The following is a 23,254-nucleotide window of genomic DNA, read 5'->3' on the forward strand; positions in this document are numbered from 1 at the left end:
TAGGTATTACAATCCAGGGAGAAGAAATAAAAACTTTGAGGTTAGCCGATGACATTGTAATTCTGTCAGAGACAGCAAAGGACTTGGAAGAGCAGTTGAACGGAATGGACAGTGTCTTGAAAGGAGGATATAAGATGAACATCAACAAAAGCAAAACGATGATAATGGAATGTAGTCGAATTAAGTCGGGTGATGCTGAGGGAATTAGATTAGGAAATGAGACAAAGCAGTAAAGGAGTTTTGCTATTTGGGGAGCAAAATAACTGATGATGGTCGAAGTAGAGAGGATATAAAATGTAGACTGGCAATGGCAAGGAAAGCGTTTCTGAAGAAGAGAAATTTGTTAACATCGAGTATAGATGTGTCAGGAAGTCGTTTCTGAAAGTATTTGTATGGAGTGTAGCCATGTATGGAAGCGAAACATGGACAATAAATAGTTTGGACAAGAAGAGAATAGAAGATTTCGAAATGTGGTGCTACAGAAGAATGTTGAAGATTAGGTGGGTAGATCACGTAACTAATGAGGAGGTATTGAATAGGATTTGGGGAGAAGAGAATTTTGTGGCACAACTTGACTAGAAGAAGGGATCGGTTGGTAGGACATGTCCTGAGGCACCAAGGGATCACAAATTTAGCATTGGAGGGCAGTGTGGAGGGTAAAAATCGTAGAGGGAGACCAAGAGATGAATACACTAAGCAGATTCAGAAGGATGTAGGTTGCAGTAGGTACTGGGAGACGAAGGAGCTTGCACAGGATAGATTAGCATTGAGAGCTGCATCAAACCAGTCTCAGGACTGAAGACCACAACAATGAAAATAATAGCTCTACAACGCTACTCGAAGCTACGTTTACGTCTGAAGACTTCTCTCCGTCCAAAATGACTTGCTGTGTTACGTTTGCTAGAAACTCAAGTCACTCAGTTGACCTTTATTCCATACCCCCGTATTTCGTTCACTAGGCGACCGTGCGGAACTGTACCGAATGCAATTCAGGAATCAAAGAACACGGTACCTACCTGGGTTTCCGAAACTACTGGTTTCTGCACTTCGCGGACGAACAGCGTGAACTACGTTTCACACGATCGCTGTTTTCGGGACCTCTGTTGGTTCCTACAGAGAAGATTTTCAGTCTCCAGAAATTTCGTAATATGCGAACATAAAACATGTTCCAGACATCTACAACAGACCGACGTCAGAGATGTAGGCTTATAGTTTTGTTTGTCTGTTCGATAATCCTTCTTGAAAACAGGAACGACCTGTGGTTTTTCCAGTCATAAGGAACGCTTCCCTCCTCAAGAGACCAACAGTACACTGCTGCTACAAGAGAAGCAAGTTATTTCACATACTCTGTGGAGAATCGAACTGGTATTCCGTCAAATCGAGTGTCTCTTTTGTATTGAGCGATTTGAATTGCTTTTTTATACCTTACTCACTTATTTAGATATCTGTCATTTTGTCGTTGGTGCGACGATTTAAAGGAGGTATTACAGTGCGATCTCTCTCTGTCAAACTGTTTTGGGAAAAGACGTTTAGTATTTCGGCCTTCTCTGTGTCATACTCAGCTTCACTGCCATTATGGTCACAGAGTATCTGAAGAGATGGTATTGATCCGTTTACTGATTTAACACACTACTAGAACTTGTCATGATTTTCTATCAATTCGGTAACTATGATTCGTTGACCATTTCACACTTAGCCCTCCTTACGCTAACTTTAGCACCGCTTAATTTTTTTGTACCTATGAAGCTTCGGCTACGTTTAAATTTGCTGTGAAGCTCTCCTTGCTTTCGTGGCAGCATTCTAACGCTGTTTTCGAACTACGGTGGGTTTTTTCATCTCTCAAAATTTCACTCGGGACATACTGGCCCGAAGCGTATTGTACGATGCTCTTGAACTTTGCCCATTGATGCTCAACATTGTAAGTGCTGCAGATAAAATTTTTGTGAGACCTGTCAGGTAATCTGAAATCAGTCTCCTGTCGCTCTTCGTAAAAATACAGATCCTCCTGCCTTTCTTTGTATTCCTATTTACAGGCCTATTGAATGTTGCCATGACGGCTTCATGATCATTAGTTCCCTGTTCTACGATAACTGATGCGAAAAGTTCAGGTGTGTTTGTCACCAGCAAGTCTTAGATGTTGTCTAATGAGTCGGTTCTCTGATTTACTGCTGTAGGTAATTTTCGGACAAGCACGTAGCACGATTTCATGTGATTGTCTGTTCCTGCGACTCGTCCTAAACTCTTGAGTCTCCCACTCTCCATCTGGAAAGTTAAAATCTCCACCTGCACCTACAAAATGACCGGTAAATTTACACGATAAATTCTCCAAATTCGCCATCAACTGTTACGCCACTACTCTTTCTGACGCAGGGTGGCTATAAAAGCATCCGATAACCAGGTCTTATCCACCCTTAACACATACCTTCACCCAAATTATTTCGCGTTCAGGGTCTATACTAACGCATTAGATATTATCGTATTTTTTTATTGCTATAAACACGTCTCCTCCACCAACATTAATTCTATCTTTGCGATAACATCCCTATCCGAATTTGAAATATCGTTGCTATTAACCTCACGTTTCAGCTAGTTTTTTTGTCCCCTAGTGCCTTGTGGGTATTTTACCCGTCTGTAAGCAAGGTTAGTTTGGTAAGTTACGGAACTTTTCCAAAACCTCTCCTGCAGTTAACTAACACCATATTGACGTTTTAATTCTCTGATGTGCTATAGTTACCACAAGAATTTCTTGACTTTTCGAAAAGAATTCGACACAATACGGCATCAACACTTATTAACGAAGGTACAGTCGAATTGGATATCAAACGAAATTTGTGACTAGACTGAAGATACTTTTTTAGCTGAAAGGAAAGTCATGGAAAATATAAAAATGGTTCAAATGGCTCTAAGCACTATGGGACTTATCATCTGAGGTCATCAGTCCCCTAGACTTAGAACTACTTAAACCTAACAAACCTAAGGACATCACACACAGTCATGCCTGAGGCAGGATTCGAGCCTGCGACCGTAGCAGCAGCGCGGTTCCAGACTCAAGCGCCTAGAACCGCTCGGCCACCACGGCTGACTGAAAAATGTAGAAGCACTTCAGGTGTACCCCAGGGAAACATGTCGGCACCTTTGGTGTTCATGTTGTATATTAACGACGTGGCAAACTATCTGAAAAGTAATCAAAATATCCACGGGTGTACTGCCGGTCTACAGTGTCCAACGGGCACAATGCACCGGGTCGGAACTGTGTTTTATCCTCCGAATAAAACTCGTGCACTGGTGGGGAGTGCCAAAGATGACCTCGGTTTGAGGAAGGCCGACGTGTAACAGATTACGTGTCAATGTGGCAAGTCGTATATTGGTCAGACGATGCGTACCGTCGAGGATCAATGCCGTGAATACCAGAGGCACACTCGACTGATGTATCCGAACAAGTCGGCGGTCGCTGGACATTGTTTGTCGGAAAATCACGCTATGGAGTATGAACGCACGAGGATTCTGGTACAGACGTCGAGATACTGGAACAGCGTTGTTAGAGAGGCCACCGAAATTCGCACCAATGACGACCTCATAAACCGTGACTGTGGCTATAATCTTAGCAAGGCTTGGGAACCAGCGATTAGGTTAATGAAGAGTAAGTCGAGCAAACGTATAGTTGTGACGACCACGGCGGACAGAGCCATCACACCGACGTCATCTCAGATGCCGTCGCAATCTGTTCCACCGCGTGACCGTGGCGCGGGGCGCGGACAGCGGAGGGAGCGCGCCGCGGGCGGAGGGTACTTAAATCGGCCGCCGCCGCGACCGAACCCAGTTCCCTCTGAGCAGCCATAGCGTACGGATCTCCGTGCCGGCACGTTCACAGGAGCTCAGTCCGTCAGTTCACCTGATGATGGCGACATGTATGATCGCCGAAATATTGTGCCCGTTGGACACTGTAGACCGGCAGTACACCCGTGGATATTTTGATTATGAAATACGCCGGGAGAAACTCAAGAATCATATCTGAAAAGTATCTTCAGAGTTTTTGCACGTTTTGTGGTTACATTTAATGAAGGACAGTACGACTGAAGCTGCACCAATATTCAGCCAAATCTGTGTAAGATATCAAAGTAGAAGTGATTTAGTAGCTCAGAAATATAAAATGGTGCACTTCAGAAAACGCATAAAGTCCTATGACTACAAGATCAACGAATAACAACAGGAATTAGTCAACCCTTACAAATCTGTGGATGGAACAACTTTCATCGATGTGAAATGGAGTCATCATATAGGATCAGTCGCAGGTAAAGAGATGGTATTTTCGGTTCAATGGTACGACCCTGGGAAAATACAGTACATCTACAAAGGAGATTGTTTACAAAAATCTTGTAGGGTACATCCTAGAATTCGGCTCATGTGTATGGGACCAAATATTACCAACTAACTGGGATATTGAACTTATACAAAGAATGGTCTACAGAGTTGTTTGACTCACGTGGAAGCATCGCTGAGATGCTGAAGAAACTGAAGTGGTAGATTCCCGAAGTCAAGTGCGAACTAACACAAGTGAATCTACTTATAACGTTTCGAGAACCTTCTTTAAGTGAGGCATCACACTAACACCTCCTACTATAGTTCCGGGGCATTTATTCATTCTTCGCACGTTCCATACGCGAATGGAACGTGAAGAAAACCTACACATTGTACACCGGTAAGTACTCTCTCCCATGGATTTCACAGAATTTTACAGAGTAAAGATGAAGGATCAGTGTTTGATGGATGAATTCTTCCACACACCACTGGACTGTATTAAGCTACGAAGCAGGTTTTCCAACAAGCCATAAGCTGTCAGAAAGTAGCTGCAGAATAATTTAATATAATAGACTGCGATTTTTTTGAACATATTTAGTAAATATTTATGTAGTCACCAGAGAGGTATTCACTCTATACTTTCAGATTCATTGTATTGAAAACATGTGAGCAGTAACCTTTTTCTTCCGCGTTTTTTTTTTTTGTATCTGGTGGAAAATGAAGTAATTCTGGTGGAGAGGATGGATACCGCAAATTACATATTGCGGACGAGATCCCGTCTTCCTAGCCGGGAAGACGGGATACGGCGGACGTGGAGTGTCACGAAACAAGATGGTCTTCCTGTGCTGAAATCGCACCGCACATGTTCCCTGGGCGAATCTCCCGGAGCTCTGCCGCAATTTCGTGGCACCGACGGCAGAAGATGACGTCACAGAAATCACAGAAGCTTGAAAAGTAGGAAATACAGCCTTGTGCAGCCGGTATTATTCTCTAAACTAATGGATAGAAGCACGTTTGCACGAGCAATACTAGATGCCAAAATCGCGGCCACAGTACTGTTACTACCAACATTGCTTCAGCGTGGCGTAAAAGACGCCAAATATGACCTTCCAGTAAGGGTGTTGAAGAGGAGGTTAGAGTCCTCTCTCGGGCATGGGTGTGTGTGTTTGTCCTTAGGATAATTAGGTTAGGTAGTGTATAAGTCTAGGGACTGATGACCTCAGCAGTTAAGTCCCATAAGATTTCACACACATTTGAACATTTTTTTGTTGAAGCGGAATCTTGCAGGTAGTGCCCAGATATGGCCGATATGTTACCTGCGTTGACCACCAAATTTGGAGAATATTGTCCAATGTTGGAGAATATTTCGTAAGGCCGGGCCATAAATACCTCTGCCCTTATCTGTAAATGCTTATCCCTCGCTCTTGTCCTTATTTCCCCTTTCTCACACCGTCAGCGCTGGAGTTCCACGTCACGTAATCTGTGCGGTGAAACGATATTGTTTCGCTTTAGTTCGAAAGATAACACGCGTACGTAGGAGGGACAAACGGAAGAACCATGCATTTTATTAATGTGGTGTTACGTCTACGACCAAATTTATGAAAGACAGAAAATGATTCATATGAAGACCGTAATATGGAAACGAATATTCTCGATCCTACCGTCCGTCGTAATAGCGTATTTGCAGAAGTTATCCATACATTTACATCTGGGTTTTCATAGATACTCCGGTAGGCGCCGTATGGCGCGTGGAGAACAGTACTCTGTACCTCTGCTAGTCATTTCCTTTCCTGTTCGAGTGAAAAACGACTGTCTATGTGCCTCCGTACGAGCCCTAATTTCATGTATCTTCGTGGCCCTTACTTGCAGCTTATGTTGCCTGCAGTAGAATCGTTCTGCAGTCAGCTTCAAATGCTGGTTCTATGAATTTTCTCAATAGTGTTCCTTGAAAAGAACGTCGCCTTAACTCCAGGAATTCGCATTTGAGAAGCAAGGAATGGAACAGCCGTCGGAATTATATTTAGAAGATACCACCTCAAATCGCTTACTAAGTCGGGACGCCAGGAAGGGAACAACCGGAATTATACCTCGAAGATAGCACCTCCACGAGCCCATCAGTCACTCGAACCTATTGGAAACAAATCATATCTGTATTCCAGGTACTCTTAAGACTTATAAGAATATCTGACGTTTCATCATACGTGTTCCCATATTAATGGGCAGTAACTAGTCAATGACGACCACGGCGGACAGAGCCATCACACCGACGTCATCTCAGACGCCGTCGCAATCTGTTCCACCGCGCGACCGTGGCGCTGGGCGCGGACGGCGGAGGGAGCGCGCCGCGGGCGGAGGGTATTTAAATCGGCCGCCGCCGCGACCAAACCCAGTTCCCTCTGAGCAGCCATAGCGTACGGATCTCCGTGCCGGCACGTTCACAGGAGCTCAGTCCGTCAGTTCACCTGATGATGGCGACATGTTTGATCGCCGAAATATTGTGCCCGTTGGACACTATAGACCGGCAGCATACCCGTGGATATTTTGATTATCAAATACGCCGGGAGAAACTCAAGAATCACAATTTTTTTCTTTTTTAATAACTTCTTATTAGGCCCCTTTCTTGTTTGTTTGTTGAGTATCAATTTTGTAATTGAATTTAAATTGATTTCTTGGTGAGCTAGACACCTGAAAGTTTTGAGAAAGTTCAGAACTGGATGACAAGGCAATATTAACTTGCTTTCTTATTTGGTGTGTGGTGGAGAGTACCTTGTTTCTATTTCAGTTCGCGATGAGCTGTAGACTTGAATCTTGTAACGTATCTCAGAGCTGGACGACACTGCAGTATTAACTCGCTTGTTGTGCGATGTTTGGCTGAGTTATTCCGTAATGTCTTAACAAATGTCCTACCATCTTGTCCCTTCTTCTTGTCAGTGCCTTCCACATACTCCTTTCCTCACCGATTCTGTGGGGAACCACCTCATTTCTTACCGCATTAGATTGCATAATTTTCAACATTCTTCTGTAGCAGCACATCTCAAATGCTTCTATTCGTTTCTATTCCGGTTTTCCCACAGCCCACGTCTAAAAATGGTTCTGAACACTATGCAACTTCACTTCTGAGGTCATCAGTCGGCTATAACCTAGGACTAATTCAGCCTAACTAACCTAAGGACACCACATACATTCATGCCCGATGCAGGATTCGAACCTTTGACCGTAGCGGTCACGTGGTTCCAGATTGAAGCGCCACACCGGCCGGCAGCCCACGTCTCACTGACATACAATGCTGTGCTCCAGACGTGCATTTTCAGAAATTTCTTCCCCAAATCAAGGCCTATGTTTGATAATATCAGAGTATTCTTGGTGTCCAGGAATACCTTTTCTGCCAATGCTAGTCTGCTTTTTACATCCTCCTTGCTCCCTCCGTAATGGGTTATTTTTCTGCCTAGGTAGCAGAATCCCTTAAGTTCATCTACTTCGTGACCATTAATTTTGATGTTAAGTATCTCACTGTTTTTATTTCTGCTACTTGTCATTACTTTAACCGTTCTTCGATTTACTCTCAATCCATATTCAGTACTCATCAGACTGCTCGTTCCATTAAACAAATACAGTGTCTTCTTCACTTTCACTCAGGACAGCAATGTCATCAGCAAATCTTATCATTGATATCCTTTCACACTGGATTTTAACTCCACTCTTGACCATTTCTTTCATTTCCGTCATTGCTTCTTTGATGTAGAGATTGAACAGTAGGTACGAAAGACTACACGTGTATCTTTCACTCTTTTCAAACCGAGCACTTCCTTCTTGGGCTTCTACTCTTATTGTTCCCTCTTGGTTCTTGCACATATTGTATATTATCCGTTTTTTACTACAGCTTACCCGTATTTTTCTCAGAATTTCTAACATCTCACACCATTTGACATTGTCGAACACTTTTTCCAGGTCGTCAAACCCTATGAACGTATCTTTATTTTTCTTCAGGCTTGCTTCCGTTATCAACTGGAACGTCAGAATTGCGTCTCTGGTGCGTTTCCCTTTCCTAAAGCCAAACTAACAGTCATGTAACACACCCTCAATTAGTTTTTCCATCATTCTTCTGTATATTACCCTTGTAAGCAACTTGGATGCGTGAGCTATTAGGCCTATTGTGCAATAATTCTCGCACTTGTCGCCTTTTTCAATCTTGGGAATTTTGTGGATGATGTTTTTCTGGAAGTTAGACATATCGCCAGACTCATACAGACCAACGTGAATAGCCGTTTCGTTGCCACTTCCCTCCATGATTTTAGAAATTTTAATGGAATGTTACCTATCCGTGTTGCCTTACTCGGTTTTAAATCTTCCAAATCTCTTCTACATTCTGATTCTAATACTGAATCCCCTGTTTCTACTGTGCCGACTCCTGTTTCTTCTTCTATCACGTCATCAGCCAAGTCTACACCCTCATGGAGTCCTTCAGTGTTCTCTTTCCACCTACCCGGTCTCTCCTCTACATTTAACAGTGGGATTCTAATTACACTCTTAATGTTACTACCCTTGCTTTTGATTTCACCGAATTTTCTATATGCTGAGTCATTCTTCCCAACAGCTATTTCTTTTTCGGTCTCTTCATCTTTTTAATGCAGTTATTTCGTCTTAGCTTCCTTGACTTCCTAATTATTTTATTCCCTAAGTGACTCTTATTTCTGTATTCCCGAATTTCCCGGAAAATTTTTGTACTTCCTTCTTTCGTCAATCAACTGCAGTGCTGTTCTACAGGTATTATCCATGATTTCTTCACTCTTACCTTCTCTGTTCCTACGTTTTTCTTTCCAGCTTCTGTGATTGCCCTTTTTAGAAACGAACTGTCTGTTGACCTATCCCGTATCGCAGTATCTATAGCCTCAAAAAACTTCAGGCGTATTTCTAAATTGAATTTCCAACTTCTTTGCGCATTGATTCCCCTTGACTAGCCTCGTAAACTTCATTTTACTTTTCATCACTACTAAACTGTGATCTGTGCATATATTCGCTCCTCTGTTCCTCTTACAATACATTATCAGATTTCGAAAACTCTGGTTGACCATGATGTAATATAAGCGATATCTTCCCTTATCTCCTGGCCTTTTGCAAGTGCACCTCCATCTCTTGTGATTCTTGAAAAAGTATTCGCTATTACTAGCCGAAGTTTGTTGCATAACTCAATAAGCTTTTCTCCTCTCTCATTCCTAGTACCAAACTCATATTCCCCTGTAACCCTTTTATAAAATAAATAAAATAAAAAATATTATTTAAATATTAATTATTCTATCTGTATGATGGTGATTGTGATTGTAATTGTAATAAATATTTGCTTATCTGGAACGTGGACGTTTAATTATTCGGTATCAGACGCTTGACAATGGCTTTCTCGTAAAGGCAATGTTACTCGTAGTTGACCGTGAAATAAAACTGAAATAATCGGACTTCGTAAATAAATCGTTTCCAAAGACTGCTGCGGTAGGTGCGGACTCATAATCTAAATCTCAATATTTCAATAATTTGCCAGCCATGCCAATACGTCGTACAGAGGTGATTGTCTACTAAACATAAAAAAATTACACAGTTAGTTAAATCAGAGATATTCAATGAATAAGCCTACAGTTCATAATCCTACTTACTTTTATAAATATAAATTCTTTACAGAATCGAGTGCCTAGTCTGGTTGCAACTCTCAGTATTCTTCTATAACATGAAATATGGCGGTGTGCCAGACAATAGAATAAAATACGTGCTTCTCGCACCACTTCTACCAGAGCTCTCTCCTTTCTTAATCAGACATAAGAGTAACGTAATTGTGCTTTTGTTTTATCAGCGACACAGCGCTGCAGTTGTGTGCCATAGGCTTTATTTATTTGTCACTGATTATTTATTTAATTAATATTTCGCGTTTCCGAGGAAACTCACGCTCGGCATGCAAATGTGCCTTTATACTTTCTTCTACTTCTTCCCCATGACTATTAGATTTTCAACTCCATTTACCTACTGAATTTCCTGTTCAATATCTTCATATACTTTCTCTATCTCTTTATCTTCTGCTTGCATCGTCGGCATGTATGTCTGAAGTATCGGTGTCGCTGTGGATTTGTTGTCGATTTTGATGCGAACAACAATGTCACTGAACCACTCACAGTAATTCAATCTCTGCCCTAACTTCCTAGTCATAACGAATCCTACACCAGTCATTTACTGATTCTACTGATATTACCCTTTACCCACCTGACCAGAAACCCTTATCTTCTTCGCCGGCCGGAGTGGCCGTGCGGTTCTAGGCGCTACAGTCTGGAGCCGAGCGACTGCTACGGTCGCAGGTTCGAATTCTGCCTCGGGCATGGATGTGTGTGATGTCCTTAGGTTAGTTCGGTTTAATTAGTTCTAAGTTCTAGGCGACTGATGACCTCAGAAGTTAAGTCGCATAGTGCTCAGAGCCATTTTGAACCTTATCCTCTTCACTTCACTGATAACCACAATATCTAGTTTAAGCCTCCCCATTTTTCTTTTCAAACTTTCTAGCTTCCATACCAGCTTCAAACTAATGACATTCCACGCCCGACTTGTAGAACTTTATATTCCGTTGGTTACTCCATCTTTTTCTCACGGTCGCCTCCCACTTGGTAGTTCCCTCACGGAGATCCAAATGGGAGACTAGTCCGGAATATTTGCCAATGGAGACATAATCATGACATTACATGCCACATATCCTGTGCATTCACGCTATGTGTGTTCAATGCAGTGGTTTCCGTTACCTTCTGTATCGCCATCCCGTTGATCATTGCTGTTATTTTCATATTTAGGAACAGCTTCTCACTCCAAGGACAAGAGGGTGCCCTGAACCTCCATCCGCTCCTCCTCCCTCTTTCACAAGGTTGTTGGCACAATAAGGGTGACTTCTTATGCCGGAAGTTGTCGGCCGCCATTGCAAATGACTTTCATTCAAAATTTAAGCGATGACTCGGGACCGAGGATGTTTTGATTACTGATCAGGGATGCTATACCCTTTTTTAAAAATTACAATTCCTCAGTGCTGTGAAACACGAAAAACATCTGTGTTTGTAATTAATTTTTTTACTATTAGGGTTACAGTCAGCTTCAGGCTGGAGGAGACAAGGTGGGTAAGTGTCGAATACCGAGGCCTGGACATCATGCCTCCCCCCTTCCATCGCTGTGCTGCGCCCTCAGTCTGCTCATTTTAATTTTACTGATTCATTTATGTATTGTACATATATACACTGGAAAAACAAATTAAGACTAGTCCACCAATCCGGAACCCAGGAAACCCCATCAGGTGATAAAGGATGGTAGGCGGATCAAGTCCAAGGTGTAGGCGCTTCATGTTTCGTTCCGAATCGATCGGGTGCCTGCCATTCCGGGAACACGCCAACTTAGTGGGGGCGTGGTAAAAACGCTGCTAAAATAATTGGCATAATACGAGTGATAACGGGAACAGCTTGATCCTTCCGCATATGCAGTCTGCAAGTACTGCCAAAAATCATGGGGCGAGTGATGAGCATCTCCATGAAGATATGTGAAGTTCCAGCCCTTTGTCCGAGACTTTGTTGCAGGAAAATATTCCTGCCCTGGGTACAGCAAGGACACTGGATCAATAACAGGCGGCGGCACTCGAAGAAAACACGCGAACATTTGTCGCCCGAACAATCAGACATCTGCAACGACTACACAGATGAGTCGGTGGTAATCATTATCGATACTACTTAAGACTGTGGAGAGGGGAGAATCTGCCAGTCCTATGGCATAGAGGATCAGCTGGATACTTCCCATAGGTCGCATAATACCAACACGAGCTGACATTCTCCGGAAAGAAGCTGTGATGAATGTGTCGCCAAATCCCAGTCCACCACAACAATAGGAACTTGCGTTCTACGACATTAAGGCGTTCGATACAGTTCCCCACAGTCGTTTAATGAACAAAGTAAGAGCATATGGACTATCAGACCAATTGTGTGATTGGGTTGAAGAATTCCTAGATAACAGAACGCAGCATGTCATTCTCAATGGAGAGAAGTCTTCCGAAGTAAGAGTGATTTCAGGTGTGCCGCAGAGGAGTGTTGTAAGACCGTTGCTATTCATAATATACATAAATGACTTTGTGGATAACATTGGAAGTTCACTGAGGCTTTTTGCGGATGATGCTGTAGTATATCGAGAGGTTGTAACAATGGAAAATTGTACTGAAATTCAGGAGAATCTGCAACGAATTGACGCATGGTGCAATGAATGGCAATTGAATCTCAATGTAGGCAAGTGTAATGTGCTGCGAATACACAGAAAGAAAGATCCTTTATCATTTAGCTACAATATAGCAGGTCAGCAAATGGAAGCAATTAATTCCATAAATTATCTGGGAGTAGGCATTAGGAGTGATCTAAAACGGAATGACCATATAAAATTAATCGTCGCTAAAGCAGATGCCAGACTGAGATTCATTGGAAGAATCCTTACCAGATAAGTTTAATAGAAGAGATAGAGAAGATCCAACGGAGGGCAGTGCACTTCGTTTCAGGATCATTTAGTAATCGCGAAAGCGTTACGGAGATGACATATAAACTCCAGTGGAAGACTCTGCAGGAGAGACGCTCAGTAGCTCGATATGGGCTTTTGTCTAACTTTCGAGAACGTACTTTCACCGAGGAGACAAGCAGTATATTGCTCCCTCCTACGTATATCTCGCAAAGAGACCAAGAGGATAACATCAGAGAGATTAGAGCCCACACAGAGGCATACCGACAATCTTTCTTTCCACGAATAATGCACACCGTGAGGTGGCCTGCGGAGTATGGATTTAGATGTAGATGTAGATGTAGATTAAGGGTTACTTTACGCAGGAAAGGCAAATAGATATCAATCGCCCGCGGCCGGTGCGTTCGTGAGGGCTCGGCCCTAGTGTACCTGAGCCCTACAAAGAAGGCCGCAATGTGTGAAAACGTAGGCCTGATGGTAGCAACCGAGACCGGCGGTGAGTAGGATAATGGCACAAGGACAGCAAGTAAATGGTGCGTAATGGAGGCTTCGACGCTTCACCACTGTTTTTGCGTCGTGGCCTTGTAAAGTTCTATAAGATCAAGCCCTCTTGCACGAGAGGGCGAGTGAGTGTATCACAGCGTACTCTTGGAGATGGACCCAGCCGTCAGAAAATATACAAATGGCGCTTGAATACAACGTCCGGTAGAACCTGTGCAATATGAACCATTCTGGAAGCCATATAGGTATCCAAGTAGGCAACAAGCTGCAAAGGATCAAAACGTGGTAGGGAGTTGTGGCTGGTCATCATACGGGAGATTCTCAAAATTAGATGAAACTTGACCGCCGCAGTACAGCGCGTTGATACGGCGCGTTGACGACGTAAATGTGATCACAAGACACAGGAGACGTGGGACACAGGACAGGGGCGCCAGATCTTCTGGGGGTAGCCCGTAACCAATAGAGGACGCCGTGGATTTGCGCACATTCACCGCACGTCTAGCCGCCCTCTCATGAACCGTAATGGTGTCGAGGTTCCATGCCACCTCCCCGTGAGAATGAATCAGCAGCAGGAGATCATCTGCGTATGCGCGACGTCGGAAGATGTGAGCGCGTTAAGGACGGGCCAGACAACTGTGTCGTCAGCAGGCTTATGAGCGGCTCCAGCGCCACTGCATAAAGAAACATGGGTAGTAGCAGCCTTATAGGACTGACCGTTGAATCGGTATCGGACCCGCCAAACGACCATCGACCTAGACCAACGAACGCGAGATGCTAAAGAAATTCCGAAGGACGCTGATGAAAGAAGCATGGAAGCTCATCCGTTCTAAGACAATATGGAACTGCATGGCGCACCCTGTCAAACGCGCTCTCAAAATCTACAGCTAAGGCCACCGCACGAAGTCTGCACGCCTCTGACAGTGCACTCACATCACGACAGTTTCCTGTGACTGTCTGTACGTTAACTGTGCAACCTGGGGTAGTTTTCTCGGTGGAGTGGACACGTAGTGAGAGGGGTCTGCAACGCGCCGCCAATAACCGCGGAAAAATCTTGTAATAATTATTTAATAAGGTGATAGGATGGTAGTGGACCCGTAGTAGTTTCAGGTGTCGGCTTCTAAACGGGAGCAATAATGCCTTCGAGAAAAGCTTGCGGAATCACAGGTGCAGACGTGATCAGTTGATTATACATCCCCGCACTTCGTGTAGACATGAGATTATAAAATGTACAATAAAATTCCGTAGGAAGTCTATCGATGCATGGTGACTTGTACAGAGCACCCTGAAGGTGGCGGCACTGACCTCCTTGGAGATGAAAGGTTCTGTTAACCTAATACCTTCCTCAAGAGTGAGGGCGCGTGGAACGTCCACGGCGATAGAATCGAAGCCCAGACGGCCCCATCCCCAACACTGTAGACTCTGCGATAATGGTCGACAACGCTATCAACTATGTCTGCTTGGCAGGTGACCCTCTCCGCACGTTATGTACGATTTCGGTGACTAAATTTTGTCTGCGGTGACTGAAATCGTGCACGATATGATGCATTGAGGGATTCTGCCACCACACTACATCAGGTCTGCGAGCACGCACCACAGCCGCCTGCAGTATCCGGAGAGAAATCGCTAGTAACTTGGCGTTACCCGTGTTGTGTTAAGTAGGCATTTCCGGGGAACGTGACTGGCTATCAAGGCCGCGGAGGTCGCTGAAGTAGAAGCCTATAGTGTGGCTGTGCAAAGTGGCCATCTCCCTGCTGTAAGTGATGAATGTGTGACGCAGCATAGGCTTGGAACATTACAGCCACCAGTCCACCACGGAGGCGCTGATCGCATCTTGTCCACTTCTCAGTGATATGTTGGCGCCAATCAGGATCCTGCAGATGCTGAGTGTTGAGTTTCCGTGGTGGCGATTCCTCCAAATCTTCTGGTGGGGAAGGAGCAGTACAAGTAGGCACAGTGGTCAGAGAACACCAAAGGCCAGCGGTCTACTTCGAGCACCGTATCAACCGGCTCGCGGAAGACACAAACATGGTCTAATCGACTTGCCGAATGGCTCGTATGGAACTTGAATCACGGGTCGTCGCGCGCCGTACCTCCTAGTTATCCCGTACGGCTAGATCATTACAGTGAGACGCAGCTCCTGGCACATTGTAAAACTCGGGTATTGACTTTTACGGCCGAGTGCGTAGTTAAATGCCCCTCCAAGGAGAAAATGTTCGTGTCGATCTTGGGCAAACTGCTTCTTATAAAAGGCGTGCCCTTTCACGCCGAGCTCGGTACCAGAAGGCTCGTACACATTAATGACACTCCTGGTGTGAATCGTAAACGCCATACCTCTGACAAACGGGAGACACATTGCGTCATCAATTATGCCTTCGAGTACACACTCCATCACTCCACGGTCAAATCATATCCTGCTATCCATGGTATCGTTGGTAATTGCATCTCCTGTAACAGTGCCATGTCTAGTTCCGAAGCCCATACAATTTGAAACTTCCTGGCAGATTAAAACTGTGTGCCCGACCGAGACTCGAACTCGGGACCTTTGCCTTTCGCGGGCAAGTGCTCTACCATCTGAGCTACCGAAGCACGACTCACGCCCGGTACTCACAGCCTTACTTCTGCCAGTATCTCGTCTCCTACCTTCCAAACTTTACAGAAGCTCTCCTGCGAACCTTGCAGAACTAGCACTCCTGAAAGAAAGGATATAGCGGAGACATGGCTTAGCCAGCCTGGAAGTTTCATATCAGCGCACACTCCGCTGCAGAGTGAAAATCTCATTCGGGAAACATCCCATACAATTTCTTCCTCGAGATGGATCTTGACGGTTGCACGGACGCCGTTGACATTTAGTGTCGCGATATAGCATGCGTAGAGTTGTGCTCTACCTGGGTGGGGAACTATAGGTCGCTGCTGTGACGATAATGGGGCACCTGGAGAGAGGTCCTGCCTGCGCCACTCGCACGGCACAGAAGTTGACATCAGCAGGTCGCTTCTCCTAATGGGGGAGACTCCTGTACCGGGTCTGCTGTTTCTTCAAAATCCTTGCTCCAATCCTGTGGTAACTCCGTCGTCATTTTACGCATGTGCTCAACGCCTTCCGACACTGCCAGACCGGCTGGTATCGTTTCTTCTTCGCTAGGGATTTCAGAGGCGGGGACATTCCTTTCCGTCGATGCGAGAGCCAGACAGGCCCGCTGTTTCAAAGAGGCACTGACGACTCCGTCGTCTATGGCCTCAGACGCTGGAACGTTGGTTTACTCAACAGGTAGTGTATCATATGGACATGTAGAAGACACCTGTTCCGACGTCATACGGCGCCTCTGCGTCCTTTAGGGGAGCGTTGTTCACGTAATGTGTAATTAATTGTCCTCCCGTGTTCGAAGACGAGATAGAGTCGCGCCCGTCAACAGAAAGGCCACTGTCAGGACTACCAGAGAGTCGACCAAGAAGCCACGTTCGACATTAACGTCGGCCACCGGTGGAGCCGAAGCAACCATCAGAAATGAGGACATGGGCGAAGTCACATCGTCAGTCACCTCGTCCACAACCTGTTGAAGAATAAGTGGAATACCATCCATCAGCTGCTCACGTGATTCCGGGAGCCACCGGTCCCCCGGCGGCGACTTAAGCACAGTCGCTCATGTGACCGGAAGTATCGTAGACAAATAAGGGTATATTTGTAGAATCATTCCATGTAGGCTTTCACGGCCGGCGTCTTCATCAGTAAACACTTATTAAACATTTATTAATTGCTATTAGTGGTTCGAGCGCTATTCCAAACAGCATCATCGACAAGAGACATCCTTGCCCAACTGAGCTACAAACAGGAATCGTTCCTACCTCCCTGCCATTGACTATCACCGTCGAAGGAGCGCCGTGAATGAGGCGCATGAGGACGGTAATAAAATCCTGTGGTATCGCTATACGTCGCATGGTCGAGTCAAGGAAATCATGGTAGATCCTGTCAAATCCACTGATACGAGCGCCGCTCGCATGCGACATGCTTTCGTCAGGAAAATGATGCCACGGTATTAGCCTTGGATAGAATGGATGTTGCTCCGAATCCCTAGATAAACCTAGGCTGGTGTTAATATGTTGGAAATTACAGTCTTGAGCCTTGCAGCCAACACTCGCGCAAAGATCTTTTAATCAGTATTGAGCATTGTGAGCGGTCGAAATTGATGGGCGCTGACACTACCTGCCGGTTTCGGTACTGGTATAAGCATTCTCGCCATGAATTGCGACAGGACGGCCGTGTCAGGGCGCAATAACTCATTATACATCCACAACCATTGGGGCATCATTAAATCTGCAAATTCGCGATAAAATTGGAGTGTCAACCACCTGGCCCAGGGGATTTATGCACCGCACCATTCGCTAGTGCTCTCCGTATGTCATCTTCCATTAGGGGTTCCAATACCACCTCTGCATCCGGACCATCCGTTTGCATCTGTCGCAAAATTTTGTCTCCAGTCCGATTGTCCGTCGGCGGTCCAGTGAAAAGGAGGTGGTAATGCTCCAGAAATCCAGCAGCAATGTTCTGTTGTGGTGTCAAGGAGCGACCATAACTGTCATGGAGTTCTGTGATCAAGGCTAGGCGATTACGCGTATGTCTCTTGGACACATGATGCAAGCTAACACGTTCACCATCGACGTTGTCTAAGCATCGAGCACGAATCGAAAGTCTCTCCAATAGATGTCTCGTGATCGATAAACTGCACGCCTGAATGCAATGGACTTTCGCCTGACGCTCGGGCGATGGAGCCCTGGCGGACATGTCGCGGAACACCATCTAGTCATAATAAAGTGTATCTTGGAGGCACCTCGCTTTTTCCTTGGCGATACGTTCGTATCGCCGGTTTTGCACATTGTAGCCACCATGAAAGAACCGTACCGTGCATCGGCAGACGGCGAGTGCATGTCTGCCATGTTTCTTCCATCCGCTGACGGCATTCGGGGATCCACCAATAAGGATTAATTGAGTTTCCACGAACTACGGCTCCGCCAGACCAGCTGCCGTGGGAGGGTTAATGTGCATAAATATGCAAGGCGATCCGTAAAAGCTGTGGGTCAACGTTCAGCAGTCAACATATGATCTCTTAATCCGTCAGAAACATAAATCCGATCCAGTCTGCTAGTAAAAAATGTGTATCCCTCTCACTGCCCACGGATCTTTCCCACGTGTCCATTAACGACATGTCCCGGCAGATCGAGTATAATGAGTAGCAGGAGCTGAAATTAGGGGTTTCATCCTTCGGTGTGAGAACACAGTTAAAATCCTCTCCTACCAAGATCTGGTCATATCTCCCACGAAATAGGGGGCAATCTCCTCTGGGTAGAATTGCGCACGCGCCCTTCAGATCCGGAGGGTGCATAGATGTTGACAGTATGGATGCCGTTCACGGTAATCGCCAAACCCGGAGCTGAAGGGAAGTAATCGTGGTCACACACCGGAATCCCTTCCCGGACTAAGATCGCTGTGCCACGTCCTCCGTCTGGAATCGACGCTAGGTAAAGTGTTGGGAAAGGCAGCATTGTAGGCTTCCTGCACCAGCAGAATATCCATATTTGTGGCGTTATCATGCCCAGGAAAAGTTGCACCTTTGCAAGCGATCGTGTGGTGTTAGTGTTCACTGCTCCCACCTTATATGCTTGGCTTGTAGTCGTTGTCATGCTCGTGTCATGTCACTGTGAACTCCATCGCCGGCCGGGTTGGCCGAGCGGTTCTAGGCGCTACAGTCTGGAACCACGCGACCGCTACGGTCGCAGGTTCGAATCCTGCCTCGGGCATGGATGTGTGTGATGTCTTTAGGTTAGTTAGGTTTAAGTAGTTCTACGTTCTAGAGGACTGATGGCCTTAGAAGTTAGGTCCCATAGTACTCAGAGCCATTTGAACCATTTTTTTGAACACGGGCTTTAGTCCACTATTCGTGCGCAGAGGAGTGCACACCAACGGGCTGCCCTCCGTTGTTTTCGTTCTGTGTTGTGCATCCCATAAGTGAATCCTCACCAAGTGGGGGTGCCAATTCCTGTATCTCTTCGACTGGTTCTGCCCAGTCTCGTTGGTCATCAGTCCTAGAAACGCCCTCTCTTGCAGTCCGACGTGGCTGCTGGGACACTGTCCCTGACTCCTCCCTGACTTCACGGACACCTGGTCAAAAAAATGGTTCAAATGGCTCTGAGCACTATGGGACTCAACATCTTCGGTCATAAGTCCCCTAGAACTTAGAACTACTTAAACCTAACTAACCTAAGGACATCACACACACCCATGCCCGAGGCAGGATTCGAACCTGCGACCGTAGCAGTCCCGCGGTTCCGGACTGCAGCGCCAGAACCGCTAGACCACCGCGGCCGGCGACACCTGGTCAGTCGGTGTCTGTGAAGAGTGACCATCCGAAAGGCAGAACGTCCGGTCACCATCTGAAGGAATCCTTCCAGCCTCCTCTAAAGGCACGAGTTCCGTGTCAGACATTTCTTCGACTCGAATAGATTCCCGTGTCCCCTAGGTTAGGGGAGGGCGTGTTACCGGAACTATGGCGACGCTTTTTGCGACGCTGCGGCGATCGTTGTTTGCGCGCCCTGCCCTCTGCCGCCGTAGCCCTCAATGTCTTCGTCGAGCGTTTGATGTTCCGTTGCCGCCGCCACTGTTTCAGCCTTCACTTACACGCCGAGTGCCAAATGTGAGAGTACGAAAGGTTCGTCCCTCATCTGACATGAGGGTGTGTAGGGGCATTCTCCGTGTCACCTCCATGCTTCCCTAACTCGGTCTGCTCTTGCATCAACAGGTCCGTGTCACGCTTCGAACCCGGTAACACCTCCCAGCGGGCTACCGACAATTACGTCATCGGCAGTTGCGTGGGAACTTCTCACTGTGACGCTTCTCCATGTGGCAGTTGCATGAAGCGGCGTTGTATGCACTCCAAGCGGATATATCCTTCTCCACCGCAGCCAGGCATGTGGTTAGCTGACCATCGTAAATCAAAATAGATCAAATGGCTCTAAGCACTATGGGACATAACATCTGAGGTCATCAGTCCCATAGACTTAGAACTACTTAAACCTAACTAGCCTAAGGACATCACACACATCCATGTCCGAAGCAGGATTTGAACCTGCGGCCGTAGCAGCAGCGCGGTTCTGGATTGAAGCGCCTAGAACCGTTCGGCCACAGAGGCCGGCATCGTAAATCACAATAGTTCGACATTCTCCAATATATAAATGTGAAAGGGTATGTTTGTTAAGGACGATCCGCAGCTGTCGGACGCCTTTTAGCACGGGATTGGTGCTAAAACTCCCCCAGCATACAGACCTGTGACTCAGTACCGTTCCATATGGTCGCAGCGAATCAATAACCACCGATTTTGGTACCTCAAACGGCAATTCAAAGATCCGAATAACCCCTACATCCAAGCCTGAAGGAGCTACTGTTACATCGCTGATATGGCCATCACAGTGTCGAAATTTAAATCCTCTTTGAGTAGCGGCGAGAGTTCTTTCACACGCAGTTTCATCGGTCATCTTGACGTACATTGTACTGCTTATAACGAATAGGTGTATTGCAATTAGGTCTGTAGCAGGTAAACGAACTTCTTCCCTCAAAAAACGCTCTATTTAGAAAACCTTCGGTCTGGCATATTCGCTGTCAAACGTAAATTGGAGCGTAGTCTTTCTAACATTGTGCGCCATGGCGATCCAGTCAGCCAGAAACACGAGCGAGTATCAGCGGTGTAAACACTTTCTCTTCCACGTGCTCCCGCGGCCGGGACGACAGGTCCGTGCCGCGCCACTGTCTAAAGCAGACTGTGTGCTCGGCTATGCAAGCCGACAGACAACTCGCCTTACCACGCTCCCTTTGGGGAACGAGACCTTACATGGTAACAAGAATGTTAGATGAAGACACATAAGTGGTTTGTTTCTTACCAGTATCATTGTTCAGGAAAACTTAAGTCAAAATTTGCCTTATTATTTCTCATGCAAAACTTGTTCAGGTATTTCTATTTCCTTCGTAGGATACATTGAGCTGGTGATGACATAGCTTATATTGCGTACAATCTAAGCAATCTGCCCCAGTTTATTAACATTTTGGGCGCATTGATCCTTTATTAAAAGTTAGTTGAACCGTGATTTATTTTCAAAGAATATTCATAAGAATTTATTTTATTTACTAGCGATTCATGAAGAGCTTTAACACATATAAGCACACTATGTACGCATGGAAGTAGTGGCAAGGGAGTAACTGATGAAATCAGAACCAAATTCCTTTTAACAAATGGGAAATTTATTCACTTTAATAATGCCTAAAAGCATTTTTTAAAAGAAACAGATTTCAAATTATAATCAGAAAGCCCCTCTAAATATCAAAGTTACAATTTATTCAGAGGCAGAAAGAAACAAGTTTTGACTGTATGAGCTTTCGGGCAGAGAACCTTGCTGCTCCCTTTTGACACGGTCGTAGTTACGACCGCTCACAACAACCTCTGAAAGACGACACTGGTGCAAATTTACAACACACCAGATAACTTTAAACTAGGAGTTATAACAATTTACACAAGCACACAAACTATGCACCCCCCGTTTTAGGGATGGAAATGGTACAAAACACTAACAATTAAAATATTAACCTTGCCACCGAAGGTGCAACTTGATTTTAACTTATAGGAAAAGTCTTACGGTGAAAGGGTGGCAACTTTATATACTAAAATGATCATTTAAATAAAAGCCCATGAAATGCAATCTTATATAAAATTTTACAAGGTTGACCAAACAATAGTTAAGATGCTCTACAGTACACAATACCGCCTCTCGAGATCATAGGCAATAATATAAAAATTTCCAAAGATCAAAACATATATCAAGTATTAGGCCGTCAGCCTCCAAGCAATCAATTCCTTAACACACCAAATCCGACAAACATGACAGGGACAGCTCCTAACGTACGGTAGATTGATAGGGAGATTGTAAGTGGTTCAAATGGTTCAAATGGCTCTGAGCACTATGGGACTCAACTGCTGTGGTCATAAGTCCCCTAGAACTTAGAACTACTTAAACCTAACTAACCTAAGGACATCACACACATCCATGCCCAAGGCAGGATTCAAACCTGCGACCGTAGCGGTCGTGCGGTTCCAGACTGTAGCGCCTTTAACCGCTCGGCCACTCCGGCCGGCATTGTAAGTGGGCTGTTTAGGTTTTCTTATTGGCAACCTTACGTAGCGCTCTGTATGAAAATCACTGGCTGTGCTGTGTGCAGTCTGTGGCTAGTTTGCATTGTTGTCTGCCACTGTAGTGTTGGGCAGCTGGATGTGAACAGCGCATAGCGTTGTGCAGTTGGAGGTGAGCCGCCAGCAGTGGTGGATGTGGGGAGAGAGATGGCGGAGTTTTGTAATTTGTCATGAACTGCTATATATATTATGACTATTAAGGTAAATACATTGTTTGTTCTCTATTAAAATCTTTCATTTGCTAACTATGCCTATCAGTAGTTAGTGCCTTCAGTAGTTTGAATCTTTTATTTAGCTGGTAGTAGTGGCGCTCGCTGTATTGCAGTAGTTCGAGTAATGAAGATTTTTGTGAGGTAAGTGATTTGTGAAAGGTATAGGTTAATGTTAGTCAGGGCCATTCTTTCGTAGGGATTTTTTTGAAAGTCAGATTGCATTGCGCTAAAAATATTGTGTGTCAGTTTAAGCACAGTCTTGTATAATAGTTCTAAGGGGACGTTTCAAGATTACCGAACAACCCGAACCTCAGGTTGCTATAACCCACCCCTACTCCACAAAGGAAAAACGGGCCACCCAATTTATAAACAACCTACTTCCCGCGGGTGGGCAAACAGAGAAGAATGGTGGGACGATCCCAAAGAAAAACGGCTGGTAACCTAACCAAGAAAACAAATAGAATTTGACAAGAGTAAAGCAAACAACGTATCACCAATCACTTAACTACTAATAAA

The sequence above is a fragment of the Schistocerca cancellata genome, chromosome 1 (genome assembly GCF_023864275.1).
Source record: "Schistocerca cancellata isolate TAMUIC-IGC-003103 chromosome 1, iqSchCanc2.1, whole genome shotgun sequence".
NCBI lineage: Eukaryota > Metazoa > Arthropoda > Insecta > Orthoptera > Acrididae > Schistocerca > Schistocerca cancellata.